Genomic DNA, 23,522 nt, shown 5'->3' with positions numbered 1-23,522 from the left:
TCCCGTGAGCTAGTCTAAAATTGTGAAATGGTATTTCCGTGAAAGTGCAAGGTTAAGTCCCATGAGTTAGTCTAAAATCGTGAAATGGTATTTCCATGAAAGTGCAGAGTTAAGTTCCATGAAACATGTTTTCGTGAAAGTGCAGGGTTTAGTTCTGTGAAACATGTTTTCATGAAAGTGCAGGGTTTAGTTTCATGAAACATGTTTCCATGAAAGTGCGGGGTTTAGTTTTGTGAAACATGTTTCCGTTTATACCCTATTGAAGAGTAAATGGGTGAGTGTAGTTTATGAAGTGGTAGGTCAAGGAAACAAAAGATTCGTATACAGCAACCAGTTTTTGTGAATATATAGTACCGTGAGAGTGTAGGATGTGATTCACCAAATGGATTGTGGGGTTTGTGAGATGATGAGAATGTATGTATTTGAAGATACGGGGAGCAATCAACCACACCTATGAAATTAATTAAACTTTTACCATTATTAGTGAACTTTCAATCATGCAATTTATGCTCAAGAAGGAAAGAATTGAAAATGCGAAAAGAAAACGCAAAGGCAAGGTACAAGTTTAAATCTCAAATTAGTCTCAGTATTGTTGTTTTGAATTTTATTTTCAAGTATATTGTTGAAGTTATATTGGAAGAAGCAATTTCTTGTATGGTAGCTAGAATGCTTGAATCAATTCCAATTACATTACTTTGATCCAAATATTTGTCTAAAGTGTTGGATCTTTTGATGTTTTACCACATGGTCAAATATATAGGAAGAATTTTTTTTGTATCATATAGCTACAATGCTTTTGCCGATTGCAATTGCACTGCTTTGATTGAAATATTGGTATGAGTCATGACTCATATTATCAAAGGTGTCAAGTTGGTGTCTATTGATATTTGGCCACATGGTCAAATATTTTTCCTCTTAAAATATGTTTTTCTAAGTATGATCTACACATATGTCCTATATGCATATTAATATGGAAGTGTTGTAGCATGTGTGTATGGAAATATATTCTAAAATGTTTATTGCAACTATATGCATTGTTGCTTCTTAATTCAATAGTCCTATAATATTGTCTTTTGTGATCTTTGGCCACATGGTCAAAAATATACTTTTATGAAGTATCTTGTGGTCATGTAGCTAGACACTTCATTAAAAAACTTTAGAATTTTACCTTCCGCAAAAATGATGTGACAAGGCAACAATACATTCATGTCTCTAACTTATACCTTAGTGTTTATAAATTCTTTCAACATTGGAGACTAGCTCAAGGTTTTTGGGTTGTGATTTCATAGAAGACTTGATTGTTTTATAAACAAGATCATTGTGGAAGAGTGATATTCTAACTATATTTTGATGGAGAGAACGGGCTTTGATGAAAAAATATACCAACTGTGCTTTGATATTAAATGACTGCAGTATGAATGCAAAGTATACTAGATATATTAAATCTCAAATTAGTCTCATTATTGTTGTTTTGATTTTTATTTTCAAGGGTAACGTAGATATCCTTTTTCCAACTTAGAAACATTCAGCACAAATATAGACAAAAAGAATATAGTGTGCCTTGATCTCAAATAATTCTAAGTAATATTTTTTGGGATTTTCTTTTCGAGACTATTAACCACACATACATATTCTTTCTAACTTACTAGAAAGAGCTAGCCAGAATTATAACCATACTATTATATTGTATGGCAACTATGCATATGTAGTCAAAGGTCAAGGGTTGGAGAGAGAGAGAGAGAGAGAGAGAGAGAGAGAGAGAGAGAGAGAGAGAGAGAATGCATTGATGTCCAAGCATCATGTATTAATATAAAGTGAAGTAAAGAAGAAATTCCTTAGGAAAACACACATACTCTATAGTTTTCTAGTTATTTTTTCAACATTTAATTTGCTTTATTCTCATAGATAAGGTAAACTTTTAGGTTTGGCTATAAAAATACAAATATTTCTATACAAAATGCACAAAAAATAGGTCTATTTCTCAAAGTGGGACTTAGGAAATTCCCAAATTCCCCAATATGGTGTTACTTTTGTATGTGCTCTAACCATATATATTTAAAAAATCAAGAATACTCATGTTTCAAGAATGAGAGAGAGAGAGAGAGAGAGAGAGAGAGAGAGAGAGAGAGAGAAAACTCATCTTACCCACCTCTAGCTTTAAAAAAAACTTTCGTTTGTTTTTTTCCCTCCCCTCTTCTTCAATTTTCTCTCTCCTTTCTATTTTTTATTCTTCTTTCTTCACGTCTCGATTTTTCCTTTTTTCCTAATGCACTCCAAAAGGCGAACAAAGACAACAATAGTGCAAATTGGTAGTGATATTATGATAAATATTGTAATTGTAATGTGCATAGAAGGTAAAAATAGGTCACATCACCAATATTATACATGAAAGTATAGTTGGTAGTGATATTATGATAAATATTGTAACTATAATGTGCATAGAAGGTAGAAAATAGGTCACATCTCTACAACATGCCAAGAAGGTAGTGATATTATGATAAATATTGTAACTGTAATGTGCATAGAAGGTAGAAAATAGGTCACATCTCTACAACATGCCAAGATTCCTCCTCCTTACCCAATGACATCTCTACAACGACCTGTTGTAATTAAAGTGATATGTTTACAAGATCAAGCGAGCCTCTCTAAATATAATAGGTATAGGGAACTTCTCTTTGGTTTGGTGGCTTGTTGGCCAATGGTACCTTGAGATGGCATTACAGGTTAACTATTAATTAACTTTAGACAATTGACTTGAGATCTCAAAGGGGGCGTGCTGTAATTAATTAACTTTAGACAATTTTTTGATAACTATTTAACCTTAGGACATTTAAACAACCATTGCTCTTACTGATCTATGTTGTAGCCTAGGCCAAAGAAAATTACAATTTCATATAATCCTGAAACATGGATGGGTCTGCCCTCAAAAGCAATTCATGACTTATTTAACTGCAAATTGAGCTATAGGTGGGTACACCTTGGGTTTTTGCTTAAGATGCAAGAGTTTTAATGGTTGTAATTTGTGAGAGATAATCTGTTGGGGAAAATTTTGTATTAGCAAACTGCTGTAGCTGTGACCAATATTAGACTTTATGCTTTCGAATTCACTGTGCTAGGCAAGCCACCATTAAAATATAACAGAGTGCGGACTTCCAATTAGACCTTTCTGCTTTCCTGCCAATAATTGTGGTAGCTGGGGGCTACATTTTCAAAATGATCTATCCATGTCTACTGCACATCCCTGATCTGTTGTGATGGGCATACAGCTGAGTTGAATAAAGAGAATTCATTAGTGATTGATTAGCGTCATGATTAACGTGAACATCAATAATTACCGCGTGAAAAAACACGTTCAAAGAGACGAGGTATGCTTGTATCTGCAGCAAACAAACTGCGCAGATCAATTACAATTGTTGATACGATTATTATAGCTAGTGATGATATTTTGAAACAAGATAGTAGTCCCATATTGATTTACAATGCATTGTTGATGCTAAACAAGCTGCAGGACGTAATCAAAAGAAGCGCATTGTAATGCAGATTGCCCTCTCGGGGAGAGCCGCGATGCGGTCGGAGCCATGGAAGCAGATGGTGCTGCCGTTCATGTGCTGCGGCGCGTGCAGCACGGCGGTGAAGACCAGCAAAAGATCTGGGCTGCTGAGAGAAGCGACGTAGAAGCCCTGGCCCCTCCCCACCACACCCGCCGAGTCTGGGTCAGCAGGCCCCTCCGTGAGCTGCTTGTCGTCAAACCTAGGCCGTATATTGGGTTGCTAAAATTGCCGTTGGCTGCCGCCACCACAACGGCCGTGGGGTTGGGCGACGCAGGGATGTCGTGCATGTAGAACACCAAGTTCACGGCCTCCACGGCAGCTTTCATGAAGAAGAGTCTCTACAAATTAAGAGCAGCAGTACAAAAGAAGCTGCTGCTGCAGGAGTAGTTTCAAATTCTTTATTTCATTACTTTCACTTTCTTCCTTTTCCTTTTCTCTCTCCTCCCTCTCTTTCTCCTTTCCCTTTTACTTTTTCTAATTCAAATTTTCTTCTTGTTTTTGGTGTTGGTGGTGGTGGTAGGTGGCATTGCTGAGGCCACTGATTGGAGGGCAGCACAAGGAAACAAAAGGGGAGGTGCTAGGACTGACGGCAAGCTGGCAGAGATGTGGGTTGCTGTAAGCCACACGACGCTGCAAAACGAGTTGCACGTAAGTGTCGCAAACACGACACTTGACACAAGCGGTGGATCCAAGGGGAGAGGGGATGGATCATGGGAGGTAGCAGACTGCAGTAGCGGAGTGACTTGTGAGCCGGTCACCTTGGAGAGTAAGTCTGAATTGGTCACCATGGAAGGCACACTGGAGCCCTTTCGCACAAAATTACCGAGTGACTTTCTTCGAGCTCACTAATTCCAAGATTTTGCAATCCACCATTTCCTAAATTATATCCACTTATAAGTAGAGGAGAAAACCTACTCAAACTTACTAAGTGAAGATTGAAAATCATCATTTTCTTCTTACCTAATCCTTCCTTAATTATGCAAATATAACAATGCACTAAACTAGTGAACCATCATCTTCTCACCTATTCATGCAAAAATTGACAGCACAACCACTATCTTCATCATTATGTCCATGAACAATGTGAAAACCATCTCTCTCTCTCTCTCTCTCTCTCTCTCTCTCTCTCTCAACTTCACAAAACTTGGCCAATTTCAAAGGCTTAGAGGTTTTTGCTCGAAAAACAATAACATTTGACATGTTGGGAATGATGTGCTCATGGAAATTATGCTTTGCTCATTTGACATGCTAGGAGAGAGGAGGAACAATGAGTTTGTGTAGAGGAATAATGACATACACAAGGAGAAAAATAGAGTGCAAGAAGACAAGCTGATTTGTGCTTTGGAAAGGGGTTTGGTGGGCACCCACATCCAAGAAAAAGGTGTCTCCCTTTTTCAAGAAGCACCACTTTTCAAAAATAAAGTGCCTAGGAAAACAACCAGGATCTTTCATAGTATAAACTTCAAACTCAAATTGCACAATCACAATGATAGAGAATGGTACTACATTATTGTTGCGATAGAATAAATCGTACCACATTATTGCATTGGTATAAATAATGATGGTAAAGTCCCACATTCATGTGTGTTAATAGCTAATCTAGAACTACTAAGATAGAGGCTATATAATGATAGAAACTAGGGGGTAGAATGGACTATGTAGAGGAGGGGTTATTACTGTCTCTATAAAGGTGTGGATATGAGAGGTGGCCTTGACATGATGACGAAATTGGTTCGTGGTCATTGTCAATACCATTATGTTTGTAGTGTTGAACTGGCTCATAAAAAGTTACTAGAAATAGCTATGCATTTGCCACACCTCAAATGCCCATGTGGGCTCATTGAGTCCCATTTGTTGCCCAAAAACTTTAGGGAGGGTGTCCAAGACTAAAGCAGGTCCCATGTGTGGACCATTCTAGGATAACATCCCTCTCTAGCATCTAACCTCTTTGGTAATGTGGCAAATCTTATCTAACGCATCTCTGCACCATCTTATCTCTTAATCCACCATCCCATGTAAACATGAGGATGTTGGCTGCTCAACCATGGCTACTTCTCATAATGGGGTCCATACAAATATGCACTATCTAGTGTGCCACATTATAATATGATTCCTATCTAGTGGCCAACATTATAATATGATTGCTATCTAGTGGCCAACATTATAATATGTTTGATATCCAACATATAGGGCATGTTCAAAGGTAAGAGGAATTTTATGGTTCAACACTTTTATAGTAATGATGATGAACGACGGGTCAGTTAAAAGTACAATGGGACGAGAGAGGTAGTTTTAAAAAAATTGTTTATAACTGCCAAAAATGCTAAAAATCTGCAAGTTCTAGACCATTGCAAACTTTTATAGACCAAAATTTCTCTAGGGATTTAAAAACTGTAAAAATATGGGCCACCTTAAACAAAATTTTATATTTGAACTTAAAAACCCCCGCTTTTTAACAAATATTTGAATTTTTGCAAAACATAAGAGAGTTTAAACTACTTAAATACCGATCATTTTAAAAGTAAACACACGACTCCAAGAATTTTATACAGACATCCCAACAATTTTAACTTTCACAATTGCATTAAAAAACTCAAAAGTGACATTTTAAAAAGTATTTTCGAAGACAAACTTAAAGATCACTGAAAAAAGGCTTGAAATTTGAATCGGTTCATAATCATGTGTACTTGCCAAAAATGGCTTACAAGATATGAGCAAAAAGATGATGTTAAATTCAAAAAACTAAAGTTTTCAAAATGTGATATCCCATGAAATAAAAAATTGAAACTAACTAAGCAAGAATGGGATGTTGCTCTTCCTAATCATGTTTCTCACTTTCATGCGATGTTGTACGAGTTGGAGAGTGGCCACCTCCATGATCTGCCTTTGCTACATCAACATCTTCATATGGCTCTACATCGACAAATTGCATACTCTCCTCTTGCACCCATGTTCTTCATTCCAATCTCTTAAAGCTCATCTCAAGAAGCTCTTTAAAAGCAACAACCCTTTGCTCGATGAATTTTACTTGCCACCAAGGATCAAGTTCCACTACTGCAACAATGTTATGACCTTTTTTTAGTGCACTAATAGTTGTTGTACCTATTCCAGTAAAAAGATCCATGATCCGCTCTCCTTTCAAAGAAAGGTGGTCAATGAAGTCCATCATGAGAAGTTGAGACTCATTAGGGGGCATTTGAACATATTTGGGGCCTTTTGCTAATGAAAGTAATTAGCAACGAACCAATAGGAATAGAGGATTTTGCACATTTGGTCTCCTTTGAATATAAGGAGGGAGACTAGGCTGTAGGGAGGAGGGAGACTAGGCTTTCAACACTAATAATTCACTTGTTCCTTTCAAAAAGTAGGGGGGTTAGGGTAAGTGTGGTCCCACCATTCTCGTGGCTCAAAAAATCCTTAAAAATTTAAAATTTTTTAGATTCCCCCAAAAGTCACTCCCCCCCCAAAAAAAACCATCTCAAATTACATTATAGTCAAAAATTTCATTTTCAAGTCTGCTTTCCCTCTTGAACGTCCAAATTAAACTCTCGTGAACATTCCTACCTTCTTCTTCCATCTCTTCAATATCCATTAATCTCGAAACCCTAATCTACATAGCATCTTCGCGTTTTCTTTCTCTATCTCATTTGCCCAACCCTAATCTCACTACTATAGCTTCGCAATTGATATGGTTGCACCACAAAGAAGACCAAAAGATGAGATTGAGGAGATCTCACTGTACCACAAGAGGGACGATGATGGTGCTTGGGTGAGAGAACACCATATTAGTGAATTTGGGAATTTCCCAATTCCCATTTTTGAATACTTAAAAAAGGGGGGACATGGATAACATGTTTGTAAGTTTCTCAAAACCCTATCATATGACCTGTCATTGGAAAGCGCTTGAAAAATGGAATTTAAAGAGCTATAAAGCGCTCATTTTGGATTAGTGGTGTTCAAGTTATGGTTAATCCAAACTTTTGACCACGTGTCCCAAACTTGTGGGAAATTCCCATATTCCCCAATATGATGTTAGAGAGGCATTTCACAAGGGTGGTTGGGTTTTCCTACAGCCTACTGCTATTGGTCCGCACCGAGTCATTTAGAGGGATTCAAAAAATTGAGATTTGATGGATTCAAAAAATTGAGATTTGATGGATTTGATTAGAGTCATTTAGAGGGATTTAAAAAATTGAGATTTGATGGAGCTTCATTGGAAGAGTCATTTAGAGGGATTCAAAAAATCGAGCAATGGAGACCTTGTGGCCATTGTACAACACGTGTACACAACACGAGACATCCATCTTCGTAAACAAACTCGATTCCCATGCAACTGTAAGTATCATAGGGAAGGAAGGAGACATGTGATATCATGATAGCTACATCTTTCATGTTTAATGATCTTATTTTTGGGTTGTAGATATTTTTCCTTCCAACTTGGCAAAGGAGAAACCATTACGAAGCCTTATCGGAACATTTCAAGAACTCCATGCAGACATTGGTGAGGCACTATTTTCTTGTAAAACTAGTGCAAACCTTCTTAAGGAAAAGATCTTCTTTTACTAGCACTCCTATCTGGTGCCAATACATGATGGTGGGTTTGGTAAGCTAGAGATCATCACATCTCCTCTCCTCTCTTCTGTTGAATGGCCAACTCCTCATGCTTGAATGGTTATGGTCATGAAATCAAAGATGCTTTGTGACATATAAGGATCTTTGAAGTTTGAAAAGCCATCTTGATCTATGGGTCTCAGTTGGGTATGCTCAATTCAACTTTTTGCTAAGATGTTCAATCAATTTAATCTCTCACAAACACTTACCATGTTTGTGTGCAAGAAAGTACTAGGAGATGACATGGTTACCTTACTTGTTGGAGAGAAATGGAACATTGTAGAGGGGAAGCATAAGGATGATACATTCAAGTGCAAAATAGTAGAGTCCAGTGTTACATTTTGATATCTTAAAGCTCATGCTACCTTATACATTCACTTTTATTACAAACGGTGGATGAAGAAAAACAAAAGTTGGGTCCCATTGCAAGCGGATGAACAAGTTGTTTTGCCTCTTGACATATACATTAGGTTGTCCAATGGTGTGGTGGAAATTATAAGTGCAAGTAGGCATTGGAGCCTCCTAAATATTAGGGAGCACCTCAATATCATGAGAAGTGAGGATATAAGTAGGGCACAGTTCAAGGTGAAGAATAGAAAGATTCGAATATGCGAATGGAGTTGAAGACCTTGGTAGATGCTGATTGGAAATATGATGGTATAAGAATGACGATAAGAAAGCTTTGGAGTTTTTTTATGGAATTATAATATTTGCCTTCGACTCGGGCTCCACTCAAACAAATTTTGTAAATTTACTTATGTAATTCATCAATGAAAAGTTTTGTCTTGTGATTGCTGTGTCTTTGTAAATTTTTATGTTGTTCTTTTAGAATTACAATATTTGGAGATTTTTTTATGAAGCCCTTTTAGAGTTCTAATATTTTCCTTTTAGAGATGTAGTTGAGTCACGAGATGACATTTGAAGGCAATTCTGGCATGATATCTCAAAACCATAGCTAGCCCATTACAAACTCATGTTCCTAACTTGAAAAATTTAAGTACAAATCTGTTTTGAGTAAAAAACATGATAAAATGAGAAGAGAATTTCTCAATCTTTACAAAAAATATTATAAAATTAGAAGAAAATTTACAAATATTTCCAATGATTAATAGGGAGAAGAATGAAGCTTTCTATTTTGTCTCCATCTCCTCTGGTTTTGTCTCCATGTCCCCCTTTGTCTCCTCTGGTTTTGTGGTCTCCTTGTCTCCATGTCCATTTCCTTTGACTACTTCTGGTTATTCTTACCAGCAAACTTGAGTTCCTTCTTAGCTTTCTTGGCCACAACACCCTTCTTGGCACCCACTTGAGGACCACTTTTCTTTGAGGTACTTCTTGGTTTAGTACCCTTGGTTTCTTTATGAGTGCCTTGTTGAGGAGCACCCTTGGTTTCTTTATGTAGAGTTCCTTGCTTAAACATAAAATGCTTCAGTGGTGGTGAATGTACATGCATTTTCTTCTTCTTAGATGGAGAGGCTTGCCTTAGGGGTGGTGGAGAGTTTGGATCATTAGGAGTAATTGAATTATTCAAAATAATATTGATTGCGCTTGCACACGAACACTCCACATCCAAAACTCGTGAGATCCAAGAGTCTGTCAAATTAAGAAAATTTCTTAGATTTAAGAACTTGGAACTATAGAAAATAAGTTAAAAATTTAGGTAAAGATTTACTGCAAAATAGTGGGTTTTTAACATAACCTACACTGCTATCAATCTCGGTATATTTAGACAAAAGATATTTCCACACATTGGCAATAACGTGCCATCCACATGAGGTAGAATCTTTTTGTGAAGCAACTGGGTGATTCAGAAACTTATACTCTGCCTCCTTTTTCAAATTCGGATATTCGTCTTCAATAGATGTAATAGCTCTCTTACATGCCCTATTAAAAATTAAATTTGAATATAAGGAAAAATAAAGTATGAAGCTTAGAAGGAAGATCAATATTCAAGTTATTTAGGAGAACTACTTACAATTTAATATGCCTATGCATGCCAGTCAGGCTATTCATAAAAATAACACTTCTTCTCAGAATATTGATAACACAAGCACTCTAGTGTCCACATATTTAAGAAAGCGAATATCCTTAAAAGAATTCTACACATATGTCATATAGTAAACACATATGTTAGTTAGAGACAAACCTCTCTACATATAGCAAAATAACAAAACAAATGTTCTTATTTTTCAATGGCTTGAAATAGGATGCGACCTCGGAAGTCTTCTTCTTCATATCAATTAATGTTGGAGACACTAAGGGATCACAAATGAATACTTCATTGACTTGATTTGGAAGCAATTCCTTCATAAGTGCCCTGAAAGAGTTTATAAAGGAAAAATAAACAAAATAGAAAATATTCATACATTATTAACACATGTGAAAAATGTATTCATACCTTAAACACATGATAACAACACTGTCATTGATCTCCCTATCCTTCTCTACAAGCATGTACATGTCCCCAGGTGCAATATAGAGGCAGTCTTCCTCCATTGTGCCAACATTGCAGATTAGCTACCCTGGTACTTGGACAAGCCTATGAGAATTGGCCTTCTCCAACTACACTAGGGTCTCTAAGCTATCATGCACATGTGAGATATTCTCCTTTTCCTTGACCTCCTCCTCTTCCCGAGAACTCTTGTCGTCTGGCTTAGATTTCCTAACCAACTTTTTTCCCTTCTTGGGAGGGGAAATGACTTCTTCAACGTTTATATTATTTGCCTTTGATTTCCTTTTCAATGTCGGGGAAATTGCGAGGATCTCAAAGGCTTTCCTATCCCTCATTGGCAAGGGATGAAGAAATTTGTCAAACCTATATCTCACCCTGCTTACTTGTAAGTGTCATGTCTCTGTCCATCAAAGTGACTTTTCTTGCATGGGCAGCACATATGAAGCTATCATTCATAAAGTCTATAAGGAAGTCTTCATCACACAAGCTTCTTGTAGACATGCCACTGCAGTGCTTTGCCATCTATAATGTCCTTGCCCTTTGATACTTTCACTTACTGTTCTTACAATTCTTAGGAATGGTGCCCTAGGGATGAGAAGGTGTGTAGAATCTTGTGCTTGCCTTATCTCAGCAAACAATTTCTTTTGTTTCTAAAGGAAAGTTCTTGCCTTAGATATATTAGTTCTACCCTTTACTGGTTTCTTCTCTAATGGTTGCTTAGATGTTGTTGCCTCAGCTTCAGTTTGAGGTTTTGGCTCTGAATCTTGCTGTTTTGGAAGGGAGGGATCAGAGTACACCATCCTCATAGTTTGCTTTGTACGAGCCATACTTCCACGAAGTGATAGTGAGCAAACAAATCAGGATAATGATGTCAATCGCACCATCGACGGAAAGAAGCAGTCCACAGAGCGATGAAGCAAATCCAACCCTACTCGAAGAGCTAGATTCATGCGTTGATGGAATCGGGCAAGCAACCGGAGCACTATCCCCAACAGAGCGATGAACGAAATCCAAGCTTGATCATCGAAGAGCTACATTCTCGCTGTCGATGGAATCGGGCAAGCAGCCGGAGCACTGTCCCCAACAGAGCGATGAACGAAATCCAAGCTTGATCATTGAAGAGCTACATTCTCGCTGTCGACGAAATTGGGCGAGGAGAAGAAGCAGGAGCGATAAAAGGAATGCGCGTGCTGTCCACGGAGCGATGAAGCAAAATCCCACCCTACTTAAAGAGCTGTAATCATGCCGTTGAAGGAATCGGGCAAGGAGGAGAAGACGCGTTCCGTCCACGAAGCGACAGAGAAAATCTTGTTGAAGAGACGATCCTCAGAATTGCGTCGTTGAAGGAATGGGTCAATGCTGGAACTGTCCACGAAGTGAAAAGAAAAATTCAAAAATAAGGAAAATAATTCTTGTGCCATCAATGGAAGTCGACAAAAAAATTAAATATTTTCTTTTTTTATAGAGTGCGATGTTATCATTACGAGGATGATGTAAGCCCTACACGTGGTTCTTTGGTGATGATGTTAGCCCTACATGTGGCTCTTTGGTGACGATGATGTCAGCCCTACACGTGGCACATCGGCACAATTCGTCGGTGATGTCAGCCCTTCATGATGTCAGTCGTACACGGATGATGTCAGCCCTAACAACGTCTATATATAGTCATGCCTTGTTTAAATTTTAATTTTTTTTCTTTCGGTCCCCCTTCCTCGTGCCATAGATTGGTTTCGGCCCCCCTTCACTCACGCTGTGGGAATTCAGTTCAGCATGTGATTAGCAATTTTGGTTCTGGTTGGTTCTTCTCCTTGTGTCATGGCCAGCAATTCGAGCATGGAGCAGGTGGTTCAGTATTATGATCCTTTGGAAGATGTAGAGACACTTGAAGAGGTAACATATGAGCCTAGTGCCAGTGAAACCCTATTCGATTTGTTAAGGAGAGCTGGGCACGATGAATGTCTTCCAAATGTTGAGCCTATATTCAATGTGCCCTTTAGTTTAGAACATATTGTTAAGGACATGGCAAGCTCTATTGTAGGGGAAGAGTGGGAGGCATATAGTAAATTGGTTAGTACAGAAATTATAAATGAGGGATCATCACAATATGTTCACATGTCCAGCTTTGCCTATCCTCGTTTGAAAATAAGAGCATGTCAAGAAGGTGGGATGCTTGTTCAGAAGATAAGAGGATAAAGACTTGTCTTGACAACTGCCCTCCTCTTCTGCACAAGAAAAAGTGCAAGGTTCTTGAGTACTTCTTTGGATTTGTTGCTTATCTATTTCTTCATGATGCATACTTGAAGAGGACTACACAACAGATGAACTGGAAGTTCAAAAGCGTTAAAAGGTTTCACAAGCTTCATTTGTCACAGAGATTGAATATGATGATGAGGTTATGGACCTAGTTTCTGGTGATGAGGAGTGCCTTTTAAGCACAGGGTTTGATGTGGCAGAGTTTAAGGGATCCACTGTTATTGATGAGGGATCATATGTGCATGGAGAGCGCTTAAGATCAAACTTCGTCATCCCTGGTTTGCCCTCCTTTCTTATAAATGGAAAGAATTTTATCCTTCTCTCCCACATATAAAAGCTTTATAATTTAAGGGAGGATTATTGCCTTGCAATTATAGCAGATGGTTGTGAAGCTGCCAGAGGTATACTCAATGTTTATAATTTAAGGAAGGATTATTGCCTTGCAATTATATATAGCAGATGGTTGTGAAGCTGCCAGAGGTATACTCAATGTGGAGAATGAACATAAAGAGGAGTTTCTGAAGTTGGACATTGAGGTTGATAGAGAACTTCATTGAAGCCCCTAGAGCCATGTCATTGTGCTTTGACAAAGCCAAGGAGACTTAATCTTCTCTTCCCACAAGCTAGAATTTCAAAGTCTTCAAGAGGAGTTGGGAATTAGTGAAATGGGAAGAGAGCATTTGCTCGCCCTTGATCAAGGAAATGAAGAAGGCTCCATGCACATTGCCGCCATACCACCCAATTGAGTTGAGTAGCTTCTCTACTTTTTGAAGAGCTTCATGTTGTCTTTCCTTAACTTGCATAGTAAATGCGTAATCAATGTGACACTTCAGCAGACGATCAAACACACGCATGAATGAATGCAAAGTACAAAAGTTGACATTCTTGAGTTCGAATGGAATAACATGATTCCATTCGGGGTCTCTCAAATGCCTGTTTGGCTCAGCTAGCATGTTAGTAGACAAGACACCACCAACCCAATTGCCAATATCATCATCCACTGTGTCATTCTCATCATCTTGATTCTCTAGCTTCCTCTTCCTTCCTGCCTTCTTCTGTTTCTTTTCTCTCACCATTCTCATGTACCATGGATAAGGATTTGGGGTGTTAGCACCTTGTGGACACCCAAGAAGACACTTTATTGTCTTCAAGTCACCTCCTAAATGCCAGTCTACTGTATAAGTGCCCTTACCCTCCACTTCTAATTTTTTCCCTTGAATCTATGCTTTAATGACATTGGTAATCCATGGTATCCTATCAAACATCCAAGGTAGCACTTCATGTGTCTCCTTCGGTACTTCAAACGACCTAAGCCACCATATCTCTCTCTCAGATTGAACACTAAAAGAGGGAAAACTTGACTTGCAAATCCTCTCCCTATTGCTTGTCTGATTGTCTGGGTTTTTATTAGAACCTTCCAAAGGTAACTCGGTCTCCTCAGTCATGTTGATCTCACTCTTTGCATATGCCATTGCCTCATTCATAACTGTGATATTCATTCTAACCTCTTACCTTTCACAATCTGACACTCATCCACTTTCAGCACAAAACTTACCTTGTCACCTTGCATGACAAACAAAAGTAGATAAGTTTTAGTACTTAAAAGATTTTTCTATTAGCTCGCAAAGAATGTAAAAAATTACTTACATTATTTAGGCAGTCCATAGAATAAGATCATAGCTCTTTGAAGACTTTGTAGATCAATAAATATATTGTTGAACTCATTGTAGGGATACATGATCTTTCCATTTGTGCCTCGCTTTTTCCCCCAAGCTCCAATGGTTAATGTATCATTGATGCAATAGTATTCTCCAATTTTGTGTTGCACATCATCATTGCATGTCCTCTCTGATAATCTTATCTTTCTGGGGACAAGAAAACTATTCCTTGTGATGCCTTGTGTGCGGAGTGTATCTTCTAGTAATTGATGGAGGGCTTGATGTCTTTTTGTGCTAATGCCCACCTCATTGCATGCATTCTAAACCTCCTCAATGCTTAGAAGATTGGTAATGTCATCCATTGTCTTATTTGCAAGTACCTGACGTATGTTCTTGTGGCGTGGGTGTCGAATGATGGAAAGAATGTCACGCCTCCTCACACAACTATGTAATATTTCTCCAAAATCTTGAGCACCATTATCACCACATGCTTCTTTCAAAAAGTTCATGTCACAAACCAATAAAGATGACCAAAAACACCTTAATCTATTGCTTATAACAACCACAACAACCAAAAATACCTTAATCTATTGCTTAATCTATTGCTTATAGCAACCACAACAACCAAAAATACCTTAATCAAAATTACTTTGCAACAATAATAGACAAAGAACAAAAATCAAACCTTGCTGCATGGATTCTTCGCTTGCGAGCACCACCACCAACTACGAGTTTTTGAATGTTATTGATTGTCCTCTTTCGCTCTCTTGCTCCCACGGGGGTGCTCTTCATGGGAGACATTGTGTCTTGTAGCTTCATAACGCGAGCCTCTTTCTCTTTGTCTCTTTTCTCTAGCTCTACAATATTATTTTGTGCATCTTGTAGTGCATGTTGTGCACTATTCAAAGTGCTTTTTAAGCTTTATGTTTACGAGTGGAGGAATTGGACTCTCCATGCATCGCTCATGCTTAAGCTTCTGAAGTACCCTTGGAAGCAGCCCATTCTCACCCTCTCCAACAAACTGAATAAATGAAGGGAGATTAGTGAAGGGTGGAGGACAATGCAAAGAAGGATCATTAGGATATAAATATCCATCAACCCAAAGATCCACATTAGTCCGATCCTGTTGTCTTCTTGCATGCTTCTCTTGTGCATTCAGACGTTTTTTCTTGATTGGTGTATATTCATTCAATATGCGAATATGCAAGTCCACCTTCTGCACTCTTGTTGAATCTGAAATTTCTGCCATTCAAAAAATGGAAGAGACTATTCTGAAGTGACTCAGGACTGTCCTCCTATTGTATTCATAATAGGGCTATCCTATTGTATTCACAATAGGATAGCCCTATTGTATTCATAATAGGGCTATCCTATTGTATTTATAATAGGGCTACCCTATTGTATTCACAATAGGGCTATCCTATTGTATCACAATGGGAGCTTGGGGAAGAGGGAGAGAGACACAGAAAGAGAGAGAGAGAGAGAGCGAGAGAGAGAGAGAGAGAGGGAGATAGACCTATTGTATTCGCAATAGGAGAAGAGAGCTTGGGAAAAAGGGAGAGAGAGACAGAGAGAGATTCTTATTTTCGAGGTTGGTAGGAAACGTGATGAATAATAGTAATGATTGAAACGTGATGAATAATAGTAATGATTGAAAGAAACGGAATGTGGGGGGAGTTTCAAATACAACTATTAAAGTGGAGTAAATAAGATTGAGAGTGTAGATATCAGTGATTCTAGTAGGGGTTTTAACAGCTAGAAAGAGAATCCTAGTTCGAAAATTAGAGAGATTCCCTATTTTTAGGCCCAAAAGTAGGCGTCATTATGAGCTTTGTCTCCTTAAGCCTCAATAAAATTAATCTTAATTCCTTAAAATTAGAGATCCTTACGAGGCTCTTTTTATGCTCAAATGCCCTTAATGATCTATGTTATAGCCTAGGCCAAAGAAAATACAACCATTGCTCTTAATGATCTATGTACTAGCCTAGGTCAAAGAAAATACAATTTTATATGATCCTCAGACATGGATGGGTCTGCCCTCAAAATCAATTCATGACTTATTTAACTGCAAATTGAGCTATAGGTAGGTTCACCTTGGGTTTTTGCTTAAGGCGTAACAGTTTTAATTGTTGTAATTTGTGAGATAATCTGTTGGGCAAAATTTTGTATTAGCAAACTGCTTTACCTGTGACCAATATTAGACTTTATGCATTCGAATTCACTTTGCTAGACAAGCCATTAAAATTTAACAGAGCGGACTTCCAAGGCCTTGTTTCTGTTTTCCTGCCAATAATTGTGGTAACTGGTGGCTACATTTTCACAATGATCTATCCATGGTGGCTTAGGGCCGGACGTTTGGATTGGTGGGCATACTGCTGAGTTGAATAAAGAGAATTCACTAGTGATTGATTAGCGTCATGATTAACTTGAACATCAATAATTACCGCGACGTTCAAAGAGACGAGGTATGCTTGTATCTGCAGCAAACAAACTGCGCAGAATTACAATTGTTGATACGATTATTATAGCTAGTGATGATATTTTGAAACAAGATAGTAGTCCAATATTGATTTACAATGCATTGTTGATGCTAAACAAGCTGCAGGACGTAATCAAACGAAGCGCATTGTAATGTTGAATCTCAACACAGCGTTCAAGCCGTTGACGGAGATGGTGCGGATGGTAGCGTAGCCCCGGGCGAATCTGAAGTGGCCGGTGCCGCCCACCACGCTGATTTCCCTCTCGGGGAGAGCGATGCGGTCGGAGCCATGGAGGCAGATGGTGCTGCCGTTCATGTGCTGCGGCGTGTGCAGCACGGCGGTGAAGACCAGCAAAAGATCTGGGCTGGTGAGAGAAGCGACGCTGTAGAAGCCCTGGCCCCTCCCCACCACACCCGACTCTGGGTCAGGCCCCTCCGTTAGCTTGTCGTCAAACACAAAGGTTAAGCCTAGGCCGTATGGGTTGCTAAAATTGCCGTTGGCTGCCGCCACCACAACGGCCGTGGGGTTGGGCGACGCAGGGATGTCGTGCATGTAGAACACCAAGTTCACGGCCTCCCTCTTCGCCTCCACGGCAGCTTTAATGAAGGTAGAAGAAGAGTCTCTACAAGTTAGGAGCAGCAGCAGCACAATAAAAGCAGAAGCTGCTGTTGCTAGAGGAGTAGTCTTGGCGAAGCCCCTCATGACTGGGAGATCTCACACACACAGACACAGAGAAAGAGAAAGAGAGAGAGAGAGGCGAGCCGTCTAGATATTCGACCGTAAAGTACGGCTCTTGAATTTATTTATTTTAGTCTCTTTCTTTATTTTCTCTCTCCTCCTTTTGTTTTTTCTTCTATTTGCTTTCGGCGATTCTTGGACCCTTTTGTTTTCTCTCAATAAAAAATTTCCCTTTTCTTTTTTTTTCCTCTCTTCAGCATTTCTTCATCCGTTTTTTTTTTCAAATTCTTTATTTCATTACTTTCTCTTTCTTCCTTTTCCTTTTCTCTCTCCTCCTTTTACTTTCCCTTTTACTTTTTCTAATTCAATTTTTCTTTTTGTTGGTGGTGGTAGAAGAAGAAGAAGAAGAAGAGTCTCTACAAATTAAGAGCAGTAGTACAAAAGCATCTACTACTTCTTCTAGAGGAGTAGTTTTGGCGAAGCCCCTCATGATATTCGACCATAAAGTATGGCTCTTGAATTTATTTATTTATTTTTGTCTCTTTCCTTATTTTCTCTCTCCTCCTTTTCTTTTTAATTTTTAATTTTGCCTCTATTTTCTTTCAACGATTCTTGGACCCTCTCTCATTATCCTTTTTTTTAAAATAAAAAATTTCCCTTTTCTTTTTCTTTCTCTTCGACATTTCTTCATCGGTTTTTCTGTTTTCAAATTCTTTATTTCATTACTTTCTCTTTCTTCCTTTTCCTTTTCTTTCTCCTCCCTTCTCTTTCCCCTTTCCCTTTTACTTTTTCTAATTCAAAATTTCTTCTTGTTTTTGGTGTTGGTGGTGGTGGTAGGTGGCATTGCTGAGGCCACTGATTGGATGGTAGCACAAGGAAACAAAAGGGGAGGTGCTGGGACTGATGGCAAGCTGGTGGAGATGTGGGTTGCTGTAAGCCATGCGTCGCAAAACGAGTTGCACGTAAGTGTCACAAACACGACACCTGACACAAGCAGTGGATCCAGGGGGAGAGGGGATGGATCATGGGAGGTAGTAGACTGCAGTAGCGGAGTGACTTGTGAGATGGTCACCTTGGAGAGTAAGTCTGAATTGGTCACCATGGAAGGCTCATTGAAGCCCTTTAGAACAAAATTACCGAGTGACTTTTTTCGAGCTCACTAATTGCAAGATTTTGCAATCCACCATTTCCTAAACTATATCCACTTATAAGTAGAGGAGCAAACCTACTCAAACTTACTAAGTGAAGATTGAAAATCATCATTTTCTTCTTACCTAATAATTTCCTTAATTATGCAAACATAACAATGCACTAAAATAGTGAACCATCATCTTCTCACCTATTCATGCAAAAATTGACAACACAACTACTATCTTCATCATTATGTCCATGAACAATGTGAAAACCGTCTCTCTCTCTCTCTCTCTCTCTCTCTCTCTCTCTCTCTCTCAATCACAACCCGTCTCTCTCTCTCTCTCTCTCTCTCTCTCTCTCTCTCTCTCTCTCTCTCTCTCAACATCACAAAGCTTGGCCAATTTCAAAGGCTTAGAGGTTTTAGCTTAGAAAACAATAACATTTGACATGTTGGGAATGATGTGTGGTCACGGAAAAAATGCTTTGCTCATTTGACATGTTAGGAGGGAGGAGGAACAATGAGTTTCTGGAGAGGAATAATGCATTACTTACAAGGACAAAAATAGAGTGCAAGAAGACAAGCTGATTTGTGTTTTGGAAAGGGGTGTGGTGGGAGCCTACATCCAAGAAAAAGGTGTCACCCTTTTTCAAGAAGCACCGCGTTTCAAAATAAAGTGCTTAGGAAAATTGGAGAGATCAAGAACATGATGTTTTCGAAAAGGTAGTGGGTCCCTTCAAAGAATTATGTGCATTGTCTCCAAGCCAAGGAATTACCCGAGGTCCTTGTAGATAGAGGAGTTATGTGATTTAAGATGCCATTTCTCATAAAGTTCTATTAGACCATGTGGCACCTCCATAAGATGATATAATATGGACAGTATGCAAACAACCAGGATCTTTCATAGTAAAAACTTTAAACTCAAATTGCACAATCACAATGATAGAGAATGGTACTACATTACTTTTGTGATAGAATAAATTGTACTACATTATTGCAATGATATCAATAATGATACTAAATTTAAAAATATTTAATGGTGTTTTATCTTATAAAATTGCTTTGATAAAAAAATACCCCCTTATTGTGGGTATTCGATCTTGCATTAAGGGGGGAGTTTATCTTTTTTTAAAGGGCATTTTAAAAAACATTTATGGTTTCAACAAAAGTTTTTGCATGTTATTTTTTTTATCTTCAAGTTTGTAAAATTACATTTTATGAAAAAATCACAAATGAGCTTAAATTAAATTAAAATGTGATTACTGACTCAAAACAAATGTGGATTAAAAATTTCCATGTGCACTAGGCCGTTCTGGAATACAAAGGAGCCCTTCTTAAAGTTTCTTCTATTCCTTCTCATTTAAGAAAATGAAAAAAAGTATAAACAAAAGAAACTTAAAATAAAGAAACAGATGTATGTTACTTTTTTAAAATCAAGGAAAGTGCGTGTACCTTGTTTGCAAAAAATTGGGAAAAAGCTGAAAATTTTGAAAAGGGCTCTTGTTTACTCTACTTGAGAGTGAGGAAAAAAGACCCTCTCCACCCCCTTTAAAAAGAGGAAATAATATTTTTTGAAAAAGTAACTTATTTTTTAAATTTTTTTAAAAAAGTAGGTTTTCTTGCTTCACCTTACTCAAAGACAACAAATGTCTTATCGGTTTTGTCCATTTTTAATCTTTCATCACCTAGTGAAAGCTTTGTAGAGAGGTGGAGTTCTACAGTTCTAGCTCATCTCACTCTTTTTGTTCTTCTTCTTCTTTTACTTCATCAATAGTGGAACATGGCTTATTTCTAGGAGAGAAGTATCGCGAGCATGCCAGTTGATTACGTGGTTGATCTTTCTCAGTGTGCTTGGTTGAGATTAAGGAGACACTGGATGTTGGACATGTGCTTGGTTGAGATTAAGGAGACCGTGCTTGGTTGAGATTAAAAGACAATGGATGTTGGACATGTGTATTTTGCAGGAAGCTCGTTGGAGTGGTTGCATGGTTTTTTGCAAAGCAACATAAACTTATTACAGATCTTGAAAATGACTCAATTCAATTGATAGTTTCATTTTGTGTGGCATGAAAGTCATAGCATTAAGAACCTTGAGAACCTTGCAAATGGTAATACTAGTGATGTAGCAATTCCCCAGGAATTACTATCACTGATCCATGTAGAAACGAGAGAGGCATATGTTGCCATAAGAAAAAGCACACAACATCATCAAGTAGAAAAGAAAGTGTAAGAAGGAAATGTAAATGAGCTCAATGTGGGTAACATGGTTGATGTGCTTTAGTATACACGATGGGAATGGCCCTCCCCATGCAAAATGTGAATGGGATAGAAGCTCATTGGTATAAGGAAGTGATGCACTATAACAAGAAAATATAATCTAAGATGCTTAAAGGGAGCAAAAAGAGAAAGAAATCATGTGGTGGTTATCGTCGTCTTGATAAAGTCAATTTGTAAGATGTAGAAATCCTTGTTTATGGATTCACTTTGAAGAAATTTGGCCATTTATGGAAGAGAACTATGATTTTTTTTGAAGAAAAAAGAAAAGGATTTTTCTTAAGGGACAAAGAGGTCTCTCAATGCCCACCTTTTTTTGTAGCATGATTCTTGTTAGTGGAATGCAAGGGTTTTTTTCTGCAAAACATGCCATTTTGCACATCTCTCTATTAATTTAGTGATGTGAATCACTCAAAAATTTTGTAAATCTAGTGGTGTTTTTTGAAACATTTAAGGTTGTTTTGGTAATTTTTTGTAAATCTAGTGGTTTTTTTTTAAACATTTAAGGTTGTTTTGGTAATTTTTTTTTGGGGTCTTTTGGTGAAGAAAAAGCGAGTACTGTATCATTATTAAAGAGGGGTGGCAGAAATAAGGCTTCTAGGTATGAGGAAATTAAACCTTTAGGTAAAATAATCTACCATTATTAATGATTTTTGTGCGATCATGTCTATAGATTGCACTATTTTGTATGTGTGTGTTTAGAATTTAACAACCTACTTGACTAGAGCTTGCCTTGGAAAAGTACTTAAAATTTCATGAAAGACAAGTACATGAAACATAGATCTTGCATTAAGAATTTGTGAAAAATAAAGTTAACGAAGATATCATCGTGTATATCTTAGTGAAGTCAGCTTAAAAATTCAAGAAAGACAAGTGAAACATAGATCTTTTATTAGCAAAATTGCCTAAAGCTTTGTAAAAAATAAAGTTAACTAATCACAGAGCTATGTCCAAGATATCATCATGTTATGAAAAAGTGGACTAAAAAATAAAACATATGGTATTTGTAGAGGCCAATATGGGAGTTGAGTTACTATCCTTCCATGGATGAATGTTGTAATTGATCAACAAAATTAGCCATGTGGACCATGATGTAGACTTGAATCCAAATGGATTTTAAGCCAAGTCGTAAGCAATGACGGGGCTCATCTTTAAACTTCAGCCATTGATGCTCACATGTTTCCTAGTCGGTGAATCCTTTGAGATCCTTATGATGACATTCGTTGAGTGGGGGTTATTTACATGCCATGTAATAAGCCCTGTAAATAGACTTACACCAAAACATGTGTTTCATTTAGGGGATAATGGGAAAGTGCCTCAACACCTTATGGAGGATTTTGTCACCTTGTAACTCATTTTGATACCAATGATGAAGATTAATGCAAGGGATCTTTTCAAGTCAAGAGCTTACCTTAGTCTTGCGAAAGCATGTGCCATTGGGTCTTGCCTTAGAGAGCCTGAAATGCAACTTCCCTATGTGGGTGCATCACGTCCTCACTTTGTTGTCACACTAGAATTCTCCTTAGCGATAGGGTGAAGGTAGAGATCTCTATGCCTAGATGGAGGCAAAAAGAGATGGTCCTTTGTCATATTTCTCTCTCATAAAAGGTGGGGGATGATGCGAAAGCTAATGCAAGAAAAAAACCTATAACCAATCCTACCTAGCAAACATCCATCAAACCTGCAAAATTCAATAGCATACGTGCTAGAAAGAAGAGGGAAGATGAGAGATCACAAATTATTCTATTGCATGGGAATGATTGTGTATTGCTTATTCTAAAAAATGACTCAAGTGACTACTTTTCACAGTAGGCCAACCAAACTTATAAATGACTCAAGTGACTACTTTTCATAATAGGCCAACCAAACTTATAAATAGTTCAACCTCTGTTACTAGTCTTAAGCAAGTATGAACACGAAGTCCATAGACTTTCCCTATTTGATATTAATCACAAGGTAAGGCAGCTTTATATGTTCCCACACCATCTTACAAAAGTTAAATGCCTATTCAAATGGGTAAGATAGCAAAGAGCCTTACATTGGGCGAGTGAAACCATGTTAACCTATGGAGTGGTTAACATACCCCCTTTCCTAATAGTGATCACATCCTCACGTCACTCAAGTTGGTGTTGGTGGTTAAGCTACTGCCGAGGCGGAAAGGTGTGGATGGTCCAAGATATGCCATGAAGTTGATAGCCAAGGTTAAGTGGTAGGGTTCGAGACTAGTTTTTGCAGGTGAAGGCATGGCATATTGGCGAGAAGTTTTGGGTAGCCCTGGTGGTAGGCATCATTTCTAGGTGGCATGAAAGGTATATGCGATATAGAAGTTCTTCTTATTGGTGAGGTTTTGGGTAGCCTTGGTGGTAGTAGGAATCTTATCCAGGTAGTAGCCTTGGTGGTAGTAGGAATCTTATCCAGGTGGCATGAGAGGTATAT

The 23,522-nt window shown here is 38.1% G+C and overlaps 1 pseudogene across 1 annotated transcript; it reads right to left on the bottom strand.

The window, feature by feature from the left end:
- Positions 1 to 16,905: 16,905 nt before the first annotated feature.
- LOC147635382 (dirigent protein 2 pseudogene) lies at positions 16,906 to 17,738 on the bottom strand (annotated as a pseudogene). The gene has a single exon (XR_015266581.1). The product of XR_015266581.1 is annotated as a dirigent protein 2 pseudogene (transcript).
- Positions 17,739 to 23,522: the final 5,784 nt, after the last annotated feature.

The sequence above is a fragment of the Cibotium barometz genome, chromosome 9 (genome assembly GCF_041138505.1).
Source record: "Cibotium barometz isolate CiBa-2024 chromosome 9, ASM4113850v1, whole genome shotgun sequence".
Classification (NCBI taxonomy): Eukaryota; Viridiplantae; Streptophyta; class Polypodiopsida; order Cyatheales; family Cibotiaceae; genus Cibotium; species Cibotium barometz.
The sequence above is the reverse complement of the archived record's forward strand: the minus strand, read 5'-3'. Positions and strand labels throughout refer to the sequence as shown.